Consider the following 22,724-nt stretch of genomic DNA (forward strand, 5'->3'; position numbering starts at 1 on the left):
ACTATTATATACCTATAACAACATAACAACTTGTTGTTATGAAAAGATAATTGTTGTAAACCTATAAGGGTTAAATATAAAATTGGCACTGATAATTTAGACAAAATGTAACACCCATAACTCATATTTGTCGTCGAAATAGGGTTACAGATCATTACCAAAATTTACAAACTCAAATACAGATATTTCATATCATTTTACATTCATATCAGAAAACAATCATAATCATTCATATCGTCCCTTAAATGAGCCCTCAAGGCCCAAAATACACGTTAGAATCAAATCGGGACCAAATCGGAAACTTAGAAAAATTTTCAAAAAATTTCAAAATTTTCCAAGGTATAAAGGACACACGCCCGTGTAATAGATCGTGTGCCGCACACAACTAAGACACACACCCGTGTCTCTGCCCATGTGGACGAAATTAGGTCATTTCTAAGGCCACATTACTTACCCAATTTGTCTTCCACCTAAATTAACACTTTAACACAATCACAAGCCAATACAAAACATTCAAATCAAGTCAAAACTAGGTCATATGCATGACATATCAATATATATGTTTAACTATCCAATTTACTAAAATAACCATACATACATATTGACATATTTTACCATTTATACCATCACAAGCCAATCACTAACATGTCTATATGATTTTCTACATTTATCCATCTCAAATACACATCAAACATACTAAGGTCATTTTTACATATCAAAACATAACATTCACAAGCCATACCAATGGCTAGTTTGCAACCAAACAAATACATATATACATGCCATCATTAGCTAAATTTAGGGTATACATGCCATTATAACCAAAAGTAATTTAATATTTATACCGAAATGAGCCGAAGGATAGTGTGATGATCCTCTGACTAGCTTCCAACCAATTCGAGCCTCTGAATTACTATAAAACAGGAAAAACAAAACAAAGTAAGCTTTTAAGCTTAATAAGTTTGTATAACAGGAAATTAACTTACCATTCTTTTACATCTAATGTAAGCATACAAAATACATCCAAAGCAATTTGGCTAATAGCCTAAACACATACTTCATCAAACATGTTAGTCGTTTATTTCACATGAATATCAAGAAACATGTATGAGCTCATCAAATATCAAATTTCCATTTATTTTGTGTATATACGGATAATGATTCATTTCGAATTCATATATTTTCTCATGTCAGGATTTTGCATGTTAAATCATTTAAAATATCGATGGATACACGGGTAGTACACACAAGGTGTACAAAACTATAAATCGTCAACTCATATACATGAATGCTCATGCAAACATGTAAACAGGAAGCTCTTTCGAGCCATATAATGGGAAGCTCATGTGAGCCATGTAACGGGAAGCTCATCCGAGCCATAATCGGGAAGTTAAAATGAGCCAATATCGGGAAGCTCCGGAGAGCCAATTAATCGAAAAGATCATGAAAGAGCCTTTAATCGGGAAGCTCCGAAGAGCCATATATCAGGACGCTCATAAGAGCTGCAGTGTGTCAACAACACATGCAGGATCACAACCAATCAGAATGCTCCGAAAAGTTATTAACGGCAAGCTCGCAAGAACCATTTAATGGAAAGCTCATGAGAGCTAATAACGGGACACTCTTTCAGTCTGTGGTGTGTCCACAACACATGTAGGACCACAACCAATACGAGAACCCTGTATCCATCGAATTTCATTTATTCAAACGGGAATTAATGCATGTTGGTCATCATCGAATATGTGATTACTTTTCTATAAAGAGAAATATTTCAATCATATACATACAATTCAATTTAACATTTAAATATACAATTTGATTATACGAACTTACCTCGACAAGTGTTCGTGTACGCAAAATCTAGTAATCTGACACTTTTTCTTTTCCTGATCTAACTCCGTATTTGGTCTATCCGGATCTATATGAATGAATTTAACATCAATATAATACAATTCTTACTCAATTCAATCCAATACACATCTTTTGCAAAATTACCATTTTACCTTTATACTTTTAATTAATTACGATTTCATCCCTAGGCTCGAAAAATAAAATTCATGCAATTTAGTCCTTATTCCAAGCTTAGAAAATTTATATATATATATATCAATAGCCCTTGAATTCCATAAAATTCATAATTTTCCATGAATTCAACATCTTTTCAATTTAATCCCTAAATCATGATTTCATCAAAATTCTTTAACAAAATACTTTTAACTACCCAACAACATCTCAAATTCATCATATAATAACTAAAATCATATAAACTCAACAATGGTAACTTCCAAAACTTTCAATAAAATCAAAAACTAAGGTAAAGTTTACTTGGACCTAATTGTAACAATCTCAAAAACATAAAAATTTCAAGAAACGAGTAAGGATTTGACTCACATTAAGTAAAAATTAAAGAACCAACTTAAACCCTCTCTCCCATGGCTATTCTTGGCCGAATTTTATGAGGAAATATCTAGAAAATCTTTAATTCTAGTTTTATTTCATTTTAATTTGGCAAAATTTACAATTTTGCCATTAATTGGTTTATTTTATTAATTTCCTATGTTATGCCGCCTCAGCCGTTTACTTTAGGCATATTTATGCCTTAAGTCCTCCCTTATTTATTGGTTAAGTTATTTAATCACTTAACTATTATAATTAACAAGTTTTGCACCTTTTTCAATTTAGTCCTTTTTAACAATTTAGACATGTAACTGGTAAAATTTCTTAACGAGATTTTCATACGACACTCCTATCTTACCATAGACCATTCAAAAATATTAAAATGAATTTTATTTTGACCTCAGATTTGTGGTCCCGAAACCACTGTTTCGATTTCATTGAAAATGAATTGTTACAACTCTCCCCCTTAAGAGGTTCGGATATTGTTTTCTCATAGTTTCTTTAGGTTCCCAAGTAGCCTCTTCTATTTCGTATCGTTGCCAAAGAAATTTTACTAGAGTTACCTTTTTATTTCTCAGTTATTTTGTCTCTCGTGCCAGAATTCTGATCAGTTCCTCACTGTATGTCATGTCAGGCTGAATCTCAACATATGTTAGAGAGATAACATGTGAAGGATCTGATCGATACCATCGTAACATAGACACATGAAAAAAATTGTGAATTCTGTCGAGCTCTAGCGGTAATGCCAATCGGTACACAACAGGTCTGATTCTTTCAATGATCTCATATGACCCGATAAATCGTGGACTCAGTTTTCCTTTACGACCAAACCAAAGAACTTTTTTCCAAGGTGATATTTTCAAGAATACTTTGTCACCGACTTGGAATTCTATTTCTTATCGTTTAAGATTCGTATAGGAGTTTTGACGATCAAAAGCCGTGTTCAAGCTGTCTCGGATCACTTTCACTTTTTCTTCGGTTTCACAGATCAAATCAACTCCATATATCTTTTTCTCACAGAGCTCAGTCCAATACAATGGAGTTCTACATTTACAACCATACAGAGCTTCACACAGTGTCATCTTTATGCTTGACTGATAGCTTGTGACACCCCCTAACCCTAAACCGTCGTTGGAACAGGGTTACGGAGCATTATCAGACATATCAGATAACTTATGACCAATTTAAACATCATTCTACAACCATAATCACAAAACTCATATACTTAACCTATACATCACCTAGTTACATGCCACATTATCAAAACAAAGATACATCACTAAAATTTATCTTAGGTCGGGATTGCTCTGGATGCTGGACCAGACATTGGCTTTCTATTAACCTCCGCACAAAAAAAAACCGTACGCTGAGTATGGGTATACTCAGTGCTATTACCATAATTCAAATTTATAACATTAACTGATAAATTATATACATTCAATTTATGCCTACAATTAACTTATAAATTAACCGATAAATTATCTCATACTTTAAATCAACTTGATCATTAATATCAATAGGCAATATTTCATTATCTATCAGTAAGCAATATTTCACTATCTCAATTTCATTGGATTTTCCACATCTCATTCCAATAGTTCATTTCAATTCATATACAATTCATTCAATTTATCACTATATTCAATATCAATTCTATTGCAATTTGTACTCATTAATATCATATAAAAAAATTTACTCTAAATCAAATCATGAACTTTGGGTTCATGTCTTCAAATCTCATATCTCGATTTCCAATTCACATATCAATTCACAATTTCACTTTCTCATTTCTTTCCATAGCTCAATCAATCACACTTATTCAAATTTTCTCATTTCAATTATTTACCCCTATTAACAAGACTCGGACATTGGCAGATATACGGATCCAACCAAACACATCAGTACGACACATTGTGCCTAAAATGGTACATAGTACCTAATTAGTATACGACACATAAGTGCTTGAAACGACACACGAGGTGCCTGAAATACGACACATAAAGTGCTTGATATATGACACATAAAGTGCCTAATCAGCAGAGCCGATAAATCCCGTACTCTTCCAAATCCTATGGCATGCCAACTATATTCGACTTAGCCCGACTAGTTAATAGGGTATTCCAATTCTCAATTAAATCACAATTCAGTCGCAGTTTCTCACATTTTCAATTGAATCATTTTCCACTTTTCAATCAATTTTCAATTCACATATTCCTAATTCAATACACTTTCTCAATTCAATATGCATTTCAATTATTAACATATAATCACAATTCAATTTAATTTCATACAATTCAATATCATTTAATTCAGGTTCGATATTCACCTTATTTTTATTTACTAAAAATATTATTCAAAATTCAACAATTGTTATTAATAAATTCAATACTAATGCATTTATGATTCAATTCAATCGTGATACGTACCTCAATTTGCTTATAATGTATATTAATTTAAATTTTAACAATTAATAATTAAATTTGAATTATGGTAATACTAACCAAAATTTCTCTCGAGTCACTCATTGTCCACCTTCTCATTTCCTTTCTTGGTCAATGACTCTTGCATGGCATTAGCTACATAATTAAACAATTAAAAATCATTAATACACAATTTCATCTAAATATTTCCATTTATACCTAAACTTTACCTAAATTCTAATTTAATCCATTATCAATACTAATTTTACTTTCCCAATCTAACTCCATATTCTTTCTCAATTCTTACTATAAACTCATTTTAACTCTTCAATTTCACCATAAATCCATAATTTCGAGATTCTTTCAATTTAGTCCCTACTATTCAAAACTTACACTTTATTTTACAATTAAATCCTTTACTAACTTCTAACTTGAAATTAAATCAATTTAACCCCTAATTCATCATCTTTCCCAACATGAACCATGTCAAAAAAAATCTAATATCTTACCAAATTTCAACATAAATCTAATAATACTTTGTTCTAGGATTCCAAAAACATCAAAACTAAGAGAAAATGGACTAAATTGACTTACCAATTTATGCTTGGAACCTCAAAACCTCAATTTTCCCTTTTCTTTCTTTCCTTCTTTCTTTCTCTGTTTCATTTGCCTATTTTGTTTCTATCTATCTTTTATTTCTTTTATTTAATTAGTTTAATACAATAACAATAAAATAATAAAATAATATTATTTACTTAAATTATAAGTAAATATGTAATAATTACTAATATATGTATTTCATTTTTTCACATGTCATCATATGCACCATACATTTATCAACTTTTTTTTTGTTTATTTAAAATATAATAATATAATATATAAGTATCTTTTACTTAATTAATAAGTATGTATATATATTAATTAAAAATGTATACATATATTTATTACACATGTATTTATAATTACCACACACTTGTCACTTTTTATGGTTTAATTATTAGTTTAGTCCTTTCACCTTTCTCTATTCTATAATTAACTTTCAAACTTAATTCAATTTAGTCCTAATACTCAATTAACTTTAATTCAACTAAATTCACTTAACTAAAATCCAATTGGTCATATAATTAATTCTATAAATATTTTTAATAATTATTTTACGAGTCCGTTTTACCAAAACAGAGACCCGATAATTCACTTTCCAATGCCTGCACTTTTTAGGTCGTTACATAGCTATTATTTTATGTGAATTCAACTAACGGCAAATATTTCTCCCAATTGCCTTCGAATTCTAAAATACAACACGAGGCATATCTTCTAGAACCTGTATTACACGCACGGATTGGCCATTAGTCTGTGGATGAAATGCAATACTAAAATGTAATTGCGTACCCAGAGCCTCTTGCAACTTATTCCAGAATCGAGATGTAAAACACGAATCTGTAACATTCTGAAATAAGGCCTAAATGGAATAGTGGTTGTGAAACCACGAATCTGAGATAGAAAAGTTTATTGTGATTAATTTTTATCATTTACCGATTGATTGGATGCATGTGTTAGAATACCGATAAGAAATTTTAGCGATTGCATGTCTGAATTGCATATTAGGGTTTAATTACAAAAATGGGTAAATATGAGCTTTAGATGATAAAGGATTTAATTGAAGTGCATAATTGAAGTAGAGATCCTTAAATGGTAATTAGACCATTAGATTTTCATGGCCAAAAATGGGCATGCATAGATAAAAATAACTAAAGTTTTAATGAAGGGCATTTTAGTTATTTGGTAATAAAAAGAATTAAAAGAGAAAAAGATGGCAAAATGTGCTCATCTTCTTCCATAGGGCCGAAACTTCAAGGGACTCCTAGCTAGGGTTTCTTCACTTTCTCAAGCTCATAGTAATTGCATCCAAGCCCCGTTTTTAATGTGTTTTTTTTACGTTTTTGGAGTCCTCGTAGCTCAGTTTAGCTTATTCTACCATTAATTCATGTTAGGGTTCATATTTGGGAAGTACTTATAGGTGAAATGTGTTTATTTTTATTTTTTATGGTAGAATATGAAGCTTGAAATTATGTTAAATAACTTTTTCTAGGCGATTTTAAGTGAAAACGAGTAAAACAACATAATCGGTAAAAATACCTAATGTTCAGAAGTAAATGTTAGAGTGGGAATTTGATGTTGATATAGAAGGGAAAGATGTTCAGCATGTCAAAAAACATAAGAATAAGGGATGAAGTTTAATTTTCGAGCTTTGGGGAAAAAAGTGTAAATATGTAAAAGTTTAGGGGCAAAATCGTAATTTTGCCAAAGTTCGAGTCAAGGACTGTTTTGATGAATGTGAGTATTAAATAAGCTAAATTTGCTATTATAGATTAAGAGGAACGAAATCTGAAGTTAGACCAGGGAAAGAAAAAGGTTGAGGACTAAGTTGCTAGATTTGATCGTATTTTGTACCGAGGTAAGTTTACAGTAAATAAATGCAATATTTCAATAATTATTATTAATTTTTTTATTTTCCAGCAATTATGTACTTATTTCATGAAATTATTTAATGTTGACTCAAGTATAAGATGATAGAGAATTAGTGTTAAAAAGTCCTGTTGAAACATTAGAAATGTATCGAATACAAATGTCATGACATTAAGGGGATGAGATCCCATGTAAGACCATGTCTAGGACATGGCATTGGCATTATTGAGGTTATGAGAGGTCCCACGTAAGCCCATGTTTGGGACATAGCGTTGGCACCGAGATGAGAGGTCCCCCGTAAGACCATGTTTGGGACATGGCATAGGCATCGGTATGAGAACTCCCATGTAAGACCATATCTGGGATATGGCATTGGCAGTACAGGAAACATCCCATGTAAGACTATGTCTGGGACATGAATTTGGCATGTTATTATTAGACAGGAGACCCGAGTATCCTTAGTATTCCAAGTGGTTTAACGGGCTAGTAAATAGACTATGTTACATAAAAGTTCAGGTAAAAGCATAATAAATAGATTCAGGTGAGTTATAAGGGTTAAGAATATCTCAGTTATTAGTTGAGAAAGAAATTTCAGCAAGGGAGGAGTAAGTTATAATCATGAGTTATTTAAGTAAGCAAGTAAGTAAACAAGTAAGAGAGTAAGTAAAGAAGAAAGTAAAGATCATGATACTTGATGATAATTTATGAGTATAATTATTTATGATAAATGTTGTTATTTATTTGCTTGTAAACTTACTAAGCTTTACGCTTACTCCCTTTATTTTCCTTTTTTTTATAGTATCGCCAAACAAATTCAGGGATCGTAAGGACATCGGAGATTGTTTCACACTATCAACAGATGTGTATCCTTATGATATGGCAAATTCAGGTATTTTGTGATTCGAAACGTTTTAAGTTATGGCATGTATAGGGACTTAGTCATTTTGTGTGTGTCCTTATGATATGGCTAATGAATAGCATGTAAATACTCAATAATTATTAGCCATTGAAATGGCTATTTAAGAACATGTTTTGATGTTATGTATGCCTAAATGATAGTTAATACAAAGAAATTTTAAAACAGTAAAAATTTGCAATTGAACAGTTTTTGGACAGCAGCTTTGACGTGATTATGAAAAATCACCAAGGATAGTAGAAATGGAATTAGAGAGTTAATGAGATATAGAATTAAAGATTATTGAGTCTATTTTCACATGAAAGAAACGATGTAGGCAAAGGAATTTTATATTTTGTAATATTTCAATTTTAGTCAAACAGGGTTAGAATGGTTCTTGAAGTCCCCTGTTCTAACTTTAGAAAATCATTAAAAATTTTATAGAAATAATTATGAGTCATAATTTACATGTATAGATTCCTTAGTGAGTCTATTTTTAATAGAAATAAGCAGAAGCATCATATGAAGCCGGTACAATGAGATAATTGATTCTTAGTGAATAGAGGTCACACTACACCAAAACAGGCTTTTAGCGGCGCTTTTTTAAGCCTTTAGCGGCGCATTTTAGCGCCACAAATACTTTTAGCGGCGCTTTTAGAAGCGCCAGAAAAAATGCCGCTAAAGAACGCGTCGCTAACTTTAGCGGCGCTTCTCCCACAAATGCCGCTAAAGACCAAGACCTTTAGCGACGCTTCTCCCACAAACGCCGCTAAAGACCAAGACCTTTAGCGGTGCTTATACCACAAACGCCGCTAAAGACCAAGACCTTTAGCGGCGCTTTTCTCACAAACGCTGTTAAAGACCAGTCCTTTAGCGACGCTTTTTCCACAAACGCCGCTAAAGACTAAGACCTTTAGCGGCGCTTTTCCCAAAAACGCCGCTAAAGACCAAGACCTTTAGATGATGCTTATACCACAAACGCCGCTAAAGACTAAGACCTTTAGCGGCACTTTTACCACAAACGCCGCTAAAGACCAAAACCTTTAGCGGCGCTTTTTATCACAAACGCCGCTAAAAACATAATCTTTAAAAAAAACTATTTTAATCAAATAATATTATTTTTATGATAAATATTATATTATATTATATTATATTTTTTAAATTTGAACTTTAAATATACTTTCTAAGGATAAATAAAAAATATTATTTAAATTAAATTTTCTATGAAAATTTTAACTTTAAAACTAAATATAAAAATTAATGAATTTAGTTTTAGAATTTAGGGCCGTAAATTAATAAGACAATTAAAATCCAAAAGTTAGAACTCAAGTTGTCGTAAATATTAAAGTAAAAATAAAAATTTAGAATCAAAACTAAAATAAACAATGGAAAGATAGCTCAAATGTAAGTTTTTGCTACAAGTTACACAGACAATAACGAAAAATTAAACACCACACATAAAATTTATCAAACTAGTTAAGAAATACATGGTGCAGCCATGCAATATAAATAGTTAAGAAATACATGGTGCAGCCATGCAATATAAATACAATAGAATTATAGGGTAATTTTGCATAAATATCTTCAGAGTACCAAGAACAATTTGTCACAAAATTATAAAACATGAAAAAAAAAGAACAGGTAGCAGACAAGCTATTTGTTACTTTTTGTTTTGCTTCTAAGGCTTCCTCAGCTGCCTTCATCTTGGCAACAAAATCATCTTCATCATCCCTGCTTAAGAAAACAAAGAACCTATTGTTAAACAATTTAGAACTTGAAAAAGAAAAGAACCATGTTACTCGGACTTAGGTATGAGTGTTAGGTGTCAGTATAAAGACATGTCAGATATGGGTATGAAGGCATGTCTGAGATGAGTATGTTCAATTTTTTTCCAAGTTTTCCCACATCCATGGGTTCCGGACACTGGTACTTAAATCATAAAGAGTCGGAATAAAAAACATAACCATAATAATAAAGTATGAACCTAAAAGAGCAAGTACATTCAACAACAGATGTCTTGATAATGAATCAGCATAACAAGCAATTTGTAGGCTATGATCAATAACCCCATGAATCAGCATGTTCATGAGTCAAAACAATCTGCAGTTCATACAGTAATCAGTACTAGTTTTGAAATTCCATTCATCAACAGAAGAGATTATATTTCTAAAAAAAAGCACAAAGCCATCATATACATCAACAAACTCGCTATAAATCCTATAAAAAAAATGAGAACAACTAAAAATCATATACATAAAATAAGATAGATACTCTACAAAGACACAGCACAAAAACCCAGCAAGACAGATCAAATTTTAAAGCAAATCTTAAAGCAAATTGCTGATGAATTATAAATAAAATAAGGGAAGAAGAAACAGGCAACCTTAAAACCAGATCTGACGGCGAAATCAGTGGTGGTAGTATTATTAAACCATCCAAATGCAATCAAAATCACGTTATTATTATTTTTCTATTATTTGTATAGCTTTGGTTCATCAAACTAAACTGGAAGAATAGCTCGAAATAAGAACTATAGTTTTTAAGTGTAACAAAACATACAAATTAAGAAAAGATACCATAGAACTCTCTTATGCTTGCTTTCCTTTCATGTGTAGACATGGTGGTAGTACCATCGACATAAACCTGCATGATATGATAACGATGAAGAAACAGCTAATTTTCACTATTACATCAAGAGATAAACATGAAGTAACAAAATATAACCTTCTAAATTAAGATTCTTAACAGCCCGAGTGCACCTGCAAGGTGAAAGTCAGTCCACTGCACCAAGAATAGGAAGAGGTGTGCAGTCGGACTGTATGAAATTCTCATTAATTTGAAGGCATTCACTGTCATATTCCCTCGGAAAATCAGAAGCCCTGCACCTTGCATTACACGATGGCCATTTACACAGGATGAGAAGAACATAATTAACGTTAAGTTAGATGGATAAACAAAAAGATAAAAAATCTATAAAGATAACGAAAATTATCCTCACAAACATACAATCTCTGAAAAGAAACATTGCACTATTTTGTTTCTCTATTTTAACATTACCAAAATAAAAGATTATATAAAAAAATGGCACTCATAATTAAGAAATATAGTGTCCAATTGGGGAAAATAAGTGCCAGATAAAGAAATTGAACTCAACCTATCATTTAACTAGAAATATTAAATGCATTACTCACTTAAAATAAGCTTTAAGATATAACTTCATCAAAAAGGTACTATATCAAAAAGGTATTATTTTCATCAAAATCACGTTTCTATTATTTCTATTATTAAATCCCATTTCGTTCATATATTAGGAGAAAGAGAGATCCGGATCCAATTAACAAGCAAAAAACTATAGCCAAAGTAATGGCTAAAAGAGCAAAACCAAGACATGAAATTTCCTCACATTTTAGAATAGATCTAAGAAAATTAAGCAACACCCAGATCATAAAATGGCTTGAATCAATCAAAAAACACTAAATTTCCCCCCAAAACACACGCATACACAGAATCATCGATCACATTTGATCTTCCATCAAATCACACTGAAAAAAAACAAAAGAAAAATGAGAAGACTTTTTGACTTACAAGACGAAAGAAGAGAGAGCTCAATCAAAATCCAGATGGAGAAAGATAAACGACGAAATCTTAGAGCGAGATTTCAGAGGAGAAGCTATGATAATTTCATTAAAAATAGTATATATATATAAAAAAAAAAGAGTTTAAATGAACAGTTTGAATCAACAGAAAAGAAAAGCTATGATAATTTTGAAGACTTTCATGCCTAGATAAATTAAGTTGAAAAAATATAATTTCAAGGCAAAGTATTTCAAAGATTACTACAAAGCATATCCTGTAACAACAAATTTAAAATCTAATTCATTCATATATAACTATGTGTTCCAGTCACTAGTTCAATACTTGCGTCTTTTTTAACTATTCCTAAGTGATTACCTCTTCGCAGGTTCATAGTGACGGGATCGTCTTGCAATGAGCAAAAGTTTGAAACTCCTTCCAGATACAGAAAAGGATGCCTACATTCACAGACCCTAATATCAAACTATGAAGCTTAGAAAGAAATTATAACCATCCATCCATTGAGCACAACAAAAATGAATAAAAAAAATTAGCCAAGTATCCATCCTTAACCTGCTTAAAGAAGCCATACACCAAGGCAACTGTCCATAGAGTATTCTTGAGGTGATTGAGGATTCCTCAGGTCAGGAACTCATTCCAAACAAACATCGTCTCATAAAGAACCTCACCTGGTTCATTATTATACAAGTTCTTTTGAAGACTACACATAACATTGTATGAATAGCTGAAAAAGAAGTCCTTTGTAAGATCCACTGAGCTTAGGAGCTTCTTGTACCTAAACAAAAATGAAACAACAAATATCAAATTACAAACCATATGTGTAAAATGCATAGCAGAATAAAAGCACCTGGGTTAAAAACAAACACAAACGAGACTCTATCACATACAAACAATTTTCTACTTTTCACACAACAGAACATAATAGAATAAAACATCTTTCTGCAAAACAATGACTCTCTAGCTGTAGACGCAGTTCTTTAACAGAATAGAAGAAGACCTGTTCTCTTTCCTAAAGTCCGTAATGCTTGGGTTAACAGATGAATTTGGGAGGGGAATCATCTCACTTTTCGAAACTGCATATACATTGTGTCTGAAAAGTATTACAAATTTAATAAACCCTAAAACATTACCCAAGAAAAATTATTGGATAAGAATTTACATAACATTAACAGTCCCTAAAGTCATATTACAAATTTGCAAACAAACATGATTTATGGTAATACGTGTATTTACACAACAAAAAAAAAGAAGAAAAAAGATTTTTTTTAAGCAAAGACAGAAAAAGAAACTGAAACAGAGATTCTTCACCTTCTTCAACCTTTTTTTTATCTCTTTATTTCAGCGAACAACCTTACTCCCCCTCTTCGTTTCCTTTATCTTTCAACTCCTCTTCCTCCGATTTCCTTTATCTCTTTATTTTTCTTAAGAAAATCTAAATCATAAAGAAAAGAAAGCAAAATTGGAAGCAAAACAGAGAAGAAGAATGAGAGAAGAATATGAAAAGCTTACAGTGACAGAACAACCCAAAAAACAGATGAAGGCAGCCAAGTCGAACACAAAGAATACAATAATAATGGAAGAAGGAGATGCAAATATATCTTCTGCTTCAAAACATGGAAAGGTTTTGTTCAAATCTCTTTTCATGCTTCTTCTTGGTGGGTTTAGACTTTAGAATTGATGTGCATCTCCATGACTTAAACTGCAGGCTGATGATGAGTGCGTAGAAAGTTTTATGGAGCAACTTAAAGCCAAAGTGAAAAGTGAAGTAGATTATTCAGACTTCCAAATCTTAGAAGAGGATTTAGGGAAGGATTTGAGAATGGTTGGGAGATTTAGTGTTCCGCTACGCCTGGCTCTTATTGCAAACAGAATCAAAGATGGGTTTGGCTTCACTTGGGAAGAAACACAAAGTTGAATAACCTTCTGGGTTTCTTTATTGGATGTGGGAAATTAGGGATTTTAGGGGGAAAGTTAGGGATTTCGGGGGGAGGGGGTAGGGAATTTTAAAAAATTGCACTATTTTTTAAAAGTAAATTTTATTTTGTGGCATTTTTTTATAAAAACGCCGCTATTTCTTATCTATTGCGGCGTTTGTGTAAAAAACGCCGTAAAAAATTATTCTATTTGGAATAAAACGAGGGAATTTTAAAAAATGGCGCTATTTTTTTAAAAGTAAATTTTATTTTGTGGCGTTTTTTTATAAAAACGCCGCTATTGCTTATCTATTGCGACGTTTTTTACACAAATGCCGCAAAAAATTATTTTATTTGGAATAAAACGAGGGAATTTAAAAAAATGACGCTATTTTTTTAAAAGTAAATTTTATTTTGTGGAGTTTTTTATAAAAACACCGCCATAAACGCCGCAAAAAATTATTTTATTTGGAATAAAACGACACTGTTTTGCTATATAAAATGGCGTTATTTTTAAAATAAAATTATTTTTGTGGCGTTTTTTAAAAAACGCCGCTATTGCTTACCTTTTGCGGCGTTTTTCATAAAAACGCCGCAAAAAATTATTTCATTTGGAATAAAACGACACTGTTTTGCTATGCTAAAAATCTTTTATTTTGTATGTTAAAAATTATTAGTTAAGTGATTTTATAAAACATTTATTATTTTTTTATAAATTAAATTTTTATAAAAAAAATCAAGTACTCTCAAAATAAATATCGTATATTTTAATAAGAAAAAAATGATTAAATGGCTGTAATTAATTATTAAGTTAGAATTATTCAACGTAAGCAATTAATCTCTCACATATCAAGTTTCTATTAAAGATTGAGACATTAATCATGATTTTATATTGTTCATTTCCGATCTAATCTCCATTTTATTAGAGATATTTCTTCCTAACTAAAATATAATTATTTTGCTAGATGTTCAATATGGAATGATTTTAGTTTTTGTATTTTATTTTTATTTGCTATAATTTGGTCCTATATATCTAAAATAGATAGTTACCTATCTGTATCTATTTGTTACATATTTTTATTAATTTTTTTAAATCTAATATTTAAATATATCAAATGGTTTAGATTAAATATTTTTTAGTCATAAACACCGCTAATGTTACCTTTTCCGGCGTCTACAGAAGAAACGCCACTAATAAATTAAATTCTTATAATGAAACGACACCGTTTTGAAAAATTCTAATACATATTAGCAGCGTTTTTGCTATAAACGCCGCCAAAGCTCGCATATTTTATAATTTTTTATATTCAATTATTGTATATTGCATATCAATTTTAAATTAATAATATTTACAATTTATTATTATCTCTTTTACAATTATATAAGAACTTAATTAGTATATAAATTAAAAAATACTAATTAATCTAAACCTTAAACCCTAACTCAACCCTGAATCTCTAAACCCTAAATCACTAACTCTTAACCACAAACCCCTAACCCCTAACCCCTAACCCTTAACCTTATTTAATATATAAATTAAAAAACACTAATTAATCTAAATCTTAAACCCTAAACCCTAACTCGACCCTAAATCTCTAATCCTTAAACCCTAAACCCTAACCCGACCTCAAATTCCTAACCCCTAAACATTATTTAATATATAAATTAAAACACGCTAATTAATCTAAACCATAACCTGACATCGAATCCATAAACCCTAAATCTTTAACTGATCTTAACCCCTAACCCCTAACCCATAAACCTTAAATCACAACCCTTAAATCAGAATCCCTAATCCCATAAACATTCGGCTCTAGACTCGAGACCCATCTAACACTTTTTGTTATCAAAGAAAAACAAGCAGCTTTTTCTTTCCGGGAGCAAATCGTCCAACTAACCCCACCGACTCTACTAGCTAAATTGAATCCCAACTTCACTTAATTATTTTCTAAAATTCAATATTTAATAAATTTTATTCGAATTTCAATATTTATAATATTTTCCTATAACCCTTTCTCAACCTAAAAAACCTAGCTAGTATTAATTTCTAGTGGGTATTAGACCAAGTAACAACCTCATTTGTCCCCTTTCATTCATTTTCAGTTCTTACTCTTGAGTAGATACTATTAGGTCATTGTTGTGTTCATTTTTTATTAACTAAATATAAAATTATTTTTGGTAATAAAATTATCAATATATAATATTATTTATCACGATATTTAGTGTTTTATATTACTTTTTTTGATTTATTTAATCGAACTATCAAAAATTATTATTCTTATAAAAATTTATTCTATTTTTTATTCTTTACAACACAACAATTTAAGTTTTATGATATTTTATTTTAATCATAATTTAATATATTTTTCTAGTAAAGTAGTTTAAATAAACTGTGATTGAAAAATAATAATAAATAGTTAGGAGTTAGGACGACTTCTCTTTAATAAAAACATTTTGTATTAAGCAATATTATTTGTTATCATTTAAATGTAAATTTGACCAATATATAATAAATACAACGAAATATCAATTTTTCAACTTATAAAAATATATATAATTGAAACATTACTTGAGAATATATCAAAAAATGAGATAATTGAAATGGATTTAGATTTTATTATTATTAGCGGCGCTTTTTCAAAAACGCCGCTAAAGGCCCGAGCATTAGCGGCGCTTTTTCAAAAATGCCGCTAAAGGCCATAGCATTAGCGGCGCTTTTTCAAAAACGCCGCTAAAGGCCCCAAAAACTCAGAAAATTGTGTCGTTGGGCTTAGGCTTTTTGCGGCGCTTTTAAAAAAATGCCGCTAATGCTTATTTTTAGCGGCAGTTTCCAAAAGCGCCGCTAGTTCTCGACCTTTAGCGGTGTTTTTATAGAAGCGCCGCTAGTGCTTATTTTTTAGTGGCATTTTTTGTCCAAACGCCGCTAAAAGCCTATTTTGGTGTAGTGTCAGAACCGTCAGACAGTGAAATAGGGGACACTTTAATGAATAAACTGTACTATTTGGCTAATCTAAAAATTCTGGAAATTTTATGATAAGAAGATATATGAGTCTAGTTTTAGGGAAAATTTACGGATCTAAATTTTGAGTTTTCTAACTCGAGTTATAATTAAATTAGTGACTGTTACGCAAGTGGACAGTTTTATTCTAAATAGTAAAATAAATTATTTTAATTTGTTTAAGTATTTAGAAAATTTGTTTAATGCTCCGATCTAGTAAGTTAAGTCAAATAACGCCTCGTGCTCGACTCTGAAAATGGTCTCGGGTAAGGGTTGTTACATTTATTGGTATCAAAGTGAGAGTTTAGTCGGTTCTCAGAATATTCAGTATGAATAAGAGTCTAGCTATACATGCCATACTTGTATTTTGATAGTGTGACAACTTCTGACGATTTTAAAATGTTTTTCTTTTATAGTTATGGATCCCGAATGAGCTGGTGCAGATGATGTAGAGAGTAATACGCCCGCTCCCGTAGAAGGGACGGTGCCACCAGATAATAGTGAAAGGCCCGTTACAGTTAGTCAGGGAGGAGGGGCTCGAGAAACCTTCTTCCAAGCTATGAATAAATGGTTTGTTGAGTTTGTTTATACGAATCCGGCTGTTAGACCTCCATCCCCTCATGATTCTCTGATCCCCCATGTAGGTCCCCCAGTCATAGATATAGTTATAAGAGAAAGGCCACCAGTTGATAAGATCAGAAAACAATGGGATGCAGAGAGAGCAGAATTTTGGCTCGAGAATACTATCAGAGTCTTTGATGAGTTATCCTGTACACCTAAGGAATGCATGAAGTGTGTTGTCTTACTCCTTAGAGATTTGGTCTATCATTGGTGGAAGACTCTTGTGTCAGTTGTACCGAGCGAGAGAGTTACTTGGAATTTCTTTCAGGAGGAGTTCCGTAAAAAGTATATCAGTCAGAGATTTATTGACTAGAAAAGAAAAGAGTTCCTTGAGTTAAAGCAGGGTAAGATGACTGTAACCGAGTATGAACGTGAATTTGTTAGACTCAGCAAGTATGCTCGAGAGTGTGTGTCTACAGAGGCTATCATGTGCAAAAGATTTGAGGGTGGGCTCAATGATGATATCCAACTGTCAGTTGGAGTTCTAGAGATAAAAGAGTTTGTTGTTCTAGTTGAAAGAGACTGTAAGGTAGAGGAGTTGTTAAAAGAAAAAGAAAAGGGCAAAGCTGAAATTGAGGTTCAAGACATGAAGAAAAGGCAAATGAGCATATCATTTCAGTCTACATCCAAGAGGCCTAAAGAATTCTCTATTAGATCGAATTTTCAGCTGGGTATCCTAACCGAAATAGAGGTAGAAGATTTGTAGGTTTAAGAGCTCAGACTACTACAGTCGCAAGTGTGGGTAGTACTCGACCACCTAGACTAGAGTGTGCTCAATTTGGTAGATGTCATCTCGATGAGTGCTGAGCAAATCAAAATGCTTATTTCAGATGTGGTGCACTAGATCATTTTATTCGGGATTGTCCCGAAACAGTTAAAAGAGAAGTAATACCGAGTGCAAGATCAGGAAATGCTCCCACTAAAGGCAGACCATAGAGGAATCTGGGAATTGGAGCAATTAACAGGGGTACGTCCAGAGACTCAACAGCTAGACCAGATGTTAGAGCACATTTGCTAAGTTTAGCATACAATTGTTTCTCACGTAGAGTTTGCAGAACAATTCTCAAATAATCAGCATGTTCATTTTCATCTCGGGAATATATCAGAATATCACCAATAAACACCACAACAAATCTATCGAGATATAGTCTAAAAATTCTATTTATTAAATCCATAAATACTGCAGGTGCATTTGTCAAGCCAAACAGCATCACAAGAAATTCATAGTGTCCGTACCTGGTTCTGAATGTTGTTTTCAGTATATTTGAGTCTTTCACTCGTAACTGATAATAACCAGAACGAAGATCAATCTTTAAAAATATTCTAGCACCTTTCAATTGGTCAAACAAATCATCAATACAATGCAGTGGATACTTATTCTTAATTGGAACTTTGTTGAGCTGTTGGTAATCAATACATAATCGCAGGGATCCATCCTTTTTCTTAACAAACAGAACCGGTGCATCCTAGGGTGAAGAACTAGGTCTAGCAAAACCCCTGTCAGTCAATTCTTGCAACTATGCTTTTAACTCTTTTAATTCTGTAGGGGTCATTCTGTATGGTGCTATAGATATTAGAGTTGTACCTAGAACAAGATCTATAGAAAATTCAACTTCTCTGACCGGCGGTAATCCAGGTAACTCTTTTGGAAGCACATCAGGATACTCATAGACTACTGGCGCTGATTTAATCTTCGACTCAGATACTTTAGTGTCTAACACATAAGCAAGGTAAGCATCATACCATTTTCTGATATATTTCTATACTGACATGGTTGATATCACATTAGACAACCCATCTAATTTATCAGATTCAATACAGAGCATTTCACCATTCTAACATTTCAATACAATATGCTTTTGTTTACAATTTACCACGGCATTATGTTGAGTTAACTAGTCCATGCCCAGAATCACATCAAACTCATCAAATGGTAATAACATCAAATCAACAAGGAAATAGTAACCCCGTACCATTAACGAACAATTCTTGAAAATTTTATCCACCAGCACATATTGGCTTAGGAGGTTTGATAATTTAACCACGAATTCAATAGACTCGACAGGTAAATTTTTATTAAACACTAAGTTCATGCTGATGTATGAATAATTTGAACCGGGATCAATTAAATCAGTTATATCAGTATCAAGAAGAGAAAAAGTACCAGTAATAACATCAGGTGCAGAAACATCCTCGCGTGCACGAATAACATATGTTTTGGCTGGTGCTCGTACTTCAGATCTGACGGTTGAATCTTTTGTCATACCCCGGCTACCACTCACATTGTCGGGATTTCGAGGTGGTCTACACCTTGTAGCGGGTTGTTCTACCTTGAAGTTTGGACGATATCTTTTTCAGGCTTTCTCGGGTAGTCTCTAAGATAGTGGTCAAAAGAACCACATCTAAAATATGCTCCACTTTTTATGCGGCACGCTCCAAAATGCAGTTTATTACAGTGCTTGCATCTAGGTTTGGTGCTTCTAACACTACCAGCACTTGCTACAGATGTAGCCTGAGATCTTGGACTAGAGCGTTGAATACTTCTATCTCTCCTAGAGTACCCAGAGTACCCCGTAGAGATGGTAAAATGATCATGATATCTTTTCGATTCCTTTGAGGCCGATTGTTGTGACTTTTCCGTAAATCTTTTACTTAAAGTCTAAGCTTCTATCTCAGCTTGTTTTTTTCTTTACTCAGTTCCTCAGCTTTATAAGCTCGATTGACCAGTACGACAAATTCTTTTAATTCAAAAATCCCAACCAACAACTTTATGTCTTCATTTAAACCTTCTTCAAACCGTTTAAACTCAGTCGGACAAATTCTTGTTCATACTCAGATACTGTCATATGCCCCTGTTTAAACTTTAAAAACTCATTCTATTTCTGATTAAAGAATATCTGACTAATATACTTCTTTTTTAATTCAGTTTGGAGAAATTCCCAAATGAGCTTCTTCTTCGGTTCAACAGAAATTAAGGTGTTCCACCATTAGTAAGTTGAGTCTTTTAGCAGTGATACAACACATTTCAGTTATTCGGCCGGTCTACAAGATAGTTCAACCAGAACTCTGATGGTGTTTTCTAACTAGAATTCAGACCTTTCAGGATCATCTTCAACAGTAGCTCTGAATTCTTCTGCCCCATATTTACAAATTTTATCTACAAGAGGCTTACCAGTTCTAACAAGTTCTGTACCTTGAGGCATTTTTGGAACCAGTTGAGAGACAGGAGGGGGTGGAGGTTGTTGTACAGCGAGATTTGTTCTTACAAATTCTGTAAATCATTCGTTCATCATTTCGAAGAAGGCTTCTTTAGCCTCTCCTCCTCGGCCCTCAGATTTTGGCCTTCTACTACTTGAGGCTACTATTTGAACTAAAGCTTGAGAATTGCTCTCAGCTTTTTCAGATTCAGCTCGGTTGGATGAAATTACTATAAGAAAAACATGTTTTAAAATGGTCAGGAGATATCACACTATCACAGGTTATATAATGGCATGTATAGCTAGACTCGTATAAGCTACATAGATTTGAGAATCGGCTAAACTGTAGCTCTGATACCAATAAATGTAAAACTCATAGCCCATATCCGTCGCAGTAAAAGGGTTACAGAGCATTACTGAAATTTACAAACTCAAATACAGACATTTCATATCATTTTACATTCATATCAAAAAACAATCATAATCACTCATATCGTCCCTTAAATGAGCCCTCAATGCCCAAAATACACATTAGAATTAAATCGGGACCAAACTGGAAACTTAGAAAATTTTTCAAAAAATTTCAAAATTTTTCATGGTGAAAGGGACACACGCCCATGGGATAGACTGTGTGTCACACACAGTTGAGACACACGCCCGTGTCTCTGACCGTGTAGACGAAATAAGGCCATTTTTCAAGGCCATATTTCTCACCCAATTTGTCTTCCACCTACATTCACACTTTAACACATTCACAAGCCAATACAAAAACATTCAAATCAAGCCAAAACTAGGTCATATGCACGACATATCAATATATATGTTTAACTATCCAATTTACTAAAATAACCATACATACATATTGACATATTTTACCATTTATACCATCACAAACCAATCACTAACATGTCTATATGATTATCTACATTCATTCATCTCAAATACACATCAAACATATTAAGGTCATTTTTACATATCAAAACATATCATTTACAAGCCATACCAATGGCTAGTTTTCAACCAAACATATACATATATACATGTCATCATTGGCTAAATTTAGCCTATACATGCCATTATAACCAAAAGTAATTTAATATTTATACCGAAATGAGCTGAAGGATAATGTGATGATGCTCCGACCAATTTCCAACCAATTCGAGCCTCTGAATTACTATAAAACAGGAAAAATAAAACAGAGTAAGCTTTTAAGCTTAGTAAGTTCGTATAACGAGAAATTAATTTACCATTCTTTTACATCTAATGTAAGCATACAAAATACATCCAAAACAATTTGGCTAATAGCCTAAACACATACCTCATCAAACATGTTAGTCGTTTATTTCACATGAATATCAAGAAACATGTATGAGCTCATCAAATATCAAATTTCCATTGATTTCGTGTATATACGGATAATGATTCATTTCGAATTCATATATTTTCTCATGTCAGGATTTTGCCCGTTCAATCATTTAAAATGTCGATGGATACATGGGTTGTACACACAAGGTGTACAAAACTATAATCCGTCAATTCATATACATGAATGCTCATGCAAACATGTAAACGAGAAGCTCTTTCAAGCCATATAACGGGAAGCTCTTTCGAGCCATGTAATGGGAAGCTCATCCGAGCCATAATCAGGAAGTTCAAGCGAGCCAATATCGGGAAGCTCCGGAGAGCCAATTAATCGGAAAGCTCATGAAGAACCTTTAATTGGGAAGCTCCGAAGAGCCATATATCAGGACGCTCATAAGAGCTGCGGTGTGTCCATAACACATGCTGGATCACAACCAATTGAGATGCTCCGAATAGTTATTAACTGGAATATTGCAAGAACCAATTAATGGGAAGTTCATGAGAGCTAATAACGGGACGCTCTTTTGAGCTGTGGTGTGTCCGCAACACATGCAGGACCACAGCCAATACGGGAACCCTGTATCCATCGAATTTCATTTATTCAAACGGGACTTAATGCATGTTGGTCATCATCGGATATGTGATTACTTTTATATGCAGAGCAATATTACAATCATATACATACAATTCAATTTAACATTTAAACATACAATTTAATTATACGAACTTACCTCGACAAGTTTTCGTGTACGCAAAATTTACTAATCTGACACTTTTTCTTTTCCTCGGTCTAACTCCATATCTGTTCTATCCATATCTATATGAATGAATTTAACATCAATTTAATACAATTCATACTCA

General features: G+C 32.4%; 1 non-coding gene across 12 annotated transcripts; it reads right to left on the reverse strand.

The window, feature by feature from the left end:
- Positions 1-9,654: 9,654 nt before the first annotated feature.
- LOC107900943 (uncharacterized) lies at positions 9,655-13,820 on the reverse strand. Of its 12 annotated transcripts, XR_005916774.1 has the most exons (8): positions 13,282-13,776; positions 13,081-13,204; positions 12,770-12,845; positions 12,325-12,547; positions 12,130-12,209; positions 10,903-11,057; positions 10,755-10,821; positions 9,655-9,909 (listed from the first exon to the last, which is right to left on the reverse strand). It is a non-coding gene; the product is annotated as an uncharacterized protein (transcript). The 12 variants fall into 12 exon arrangements; XR_005916770.1 differs by lacking the exon at positions 12,770-12,845 and having other exon boundaries at positions 9,655-9,912; positions 13,282-13,787; XR_005916768.1 differs by lacking the exon at positions 12,770-12,845 and having other exon boundaries at positions 10,903-11,063; positions 13,081-13,193; positions 13,282-13,774.
- Between the last annotated feature and the right edge of the window lie 8,904 nt (positions 13,821-22,724).

Source organism: Gossypium hirsutum, chromosome D08, assembly GCF_007990345.1.
Source record: "Gossypium hirsutum isolate 1008001.06 chromosome D08, Gossypium_hirsutum_v2.1, whole genome shotgun sequence".
NCBI classification, from domain to species: Eukaryota; Viridiplantae; Streptophyta; class Magnoliopsida; order Malvales; family Malvaceae; genus Gossypium; species Gossypium hirsutum.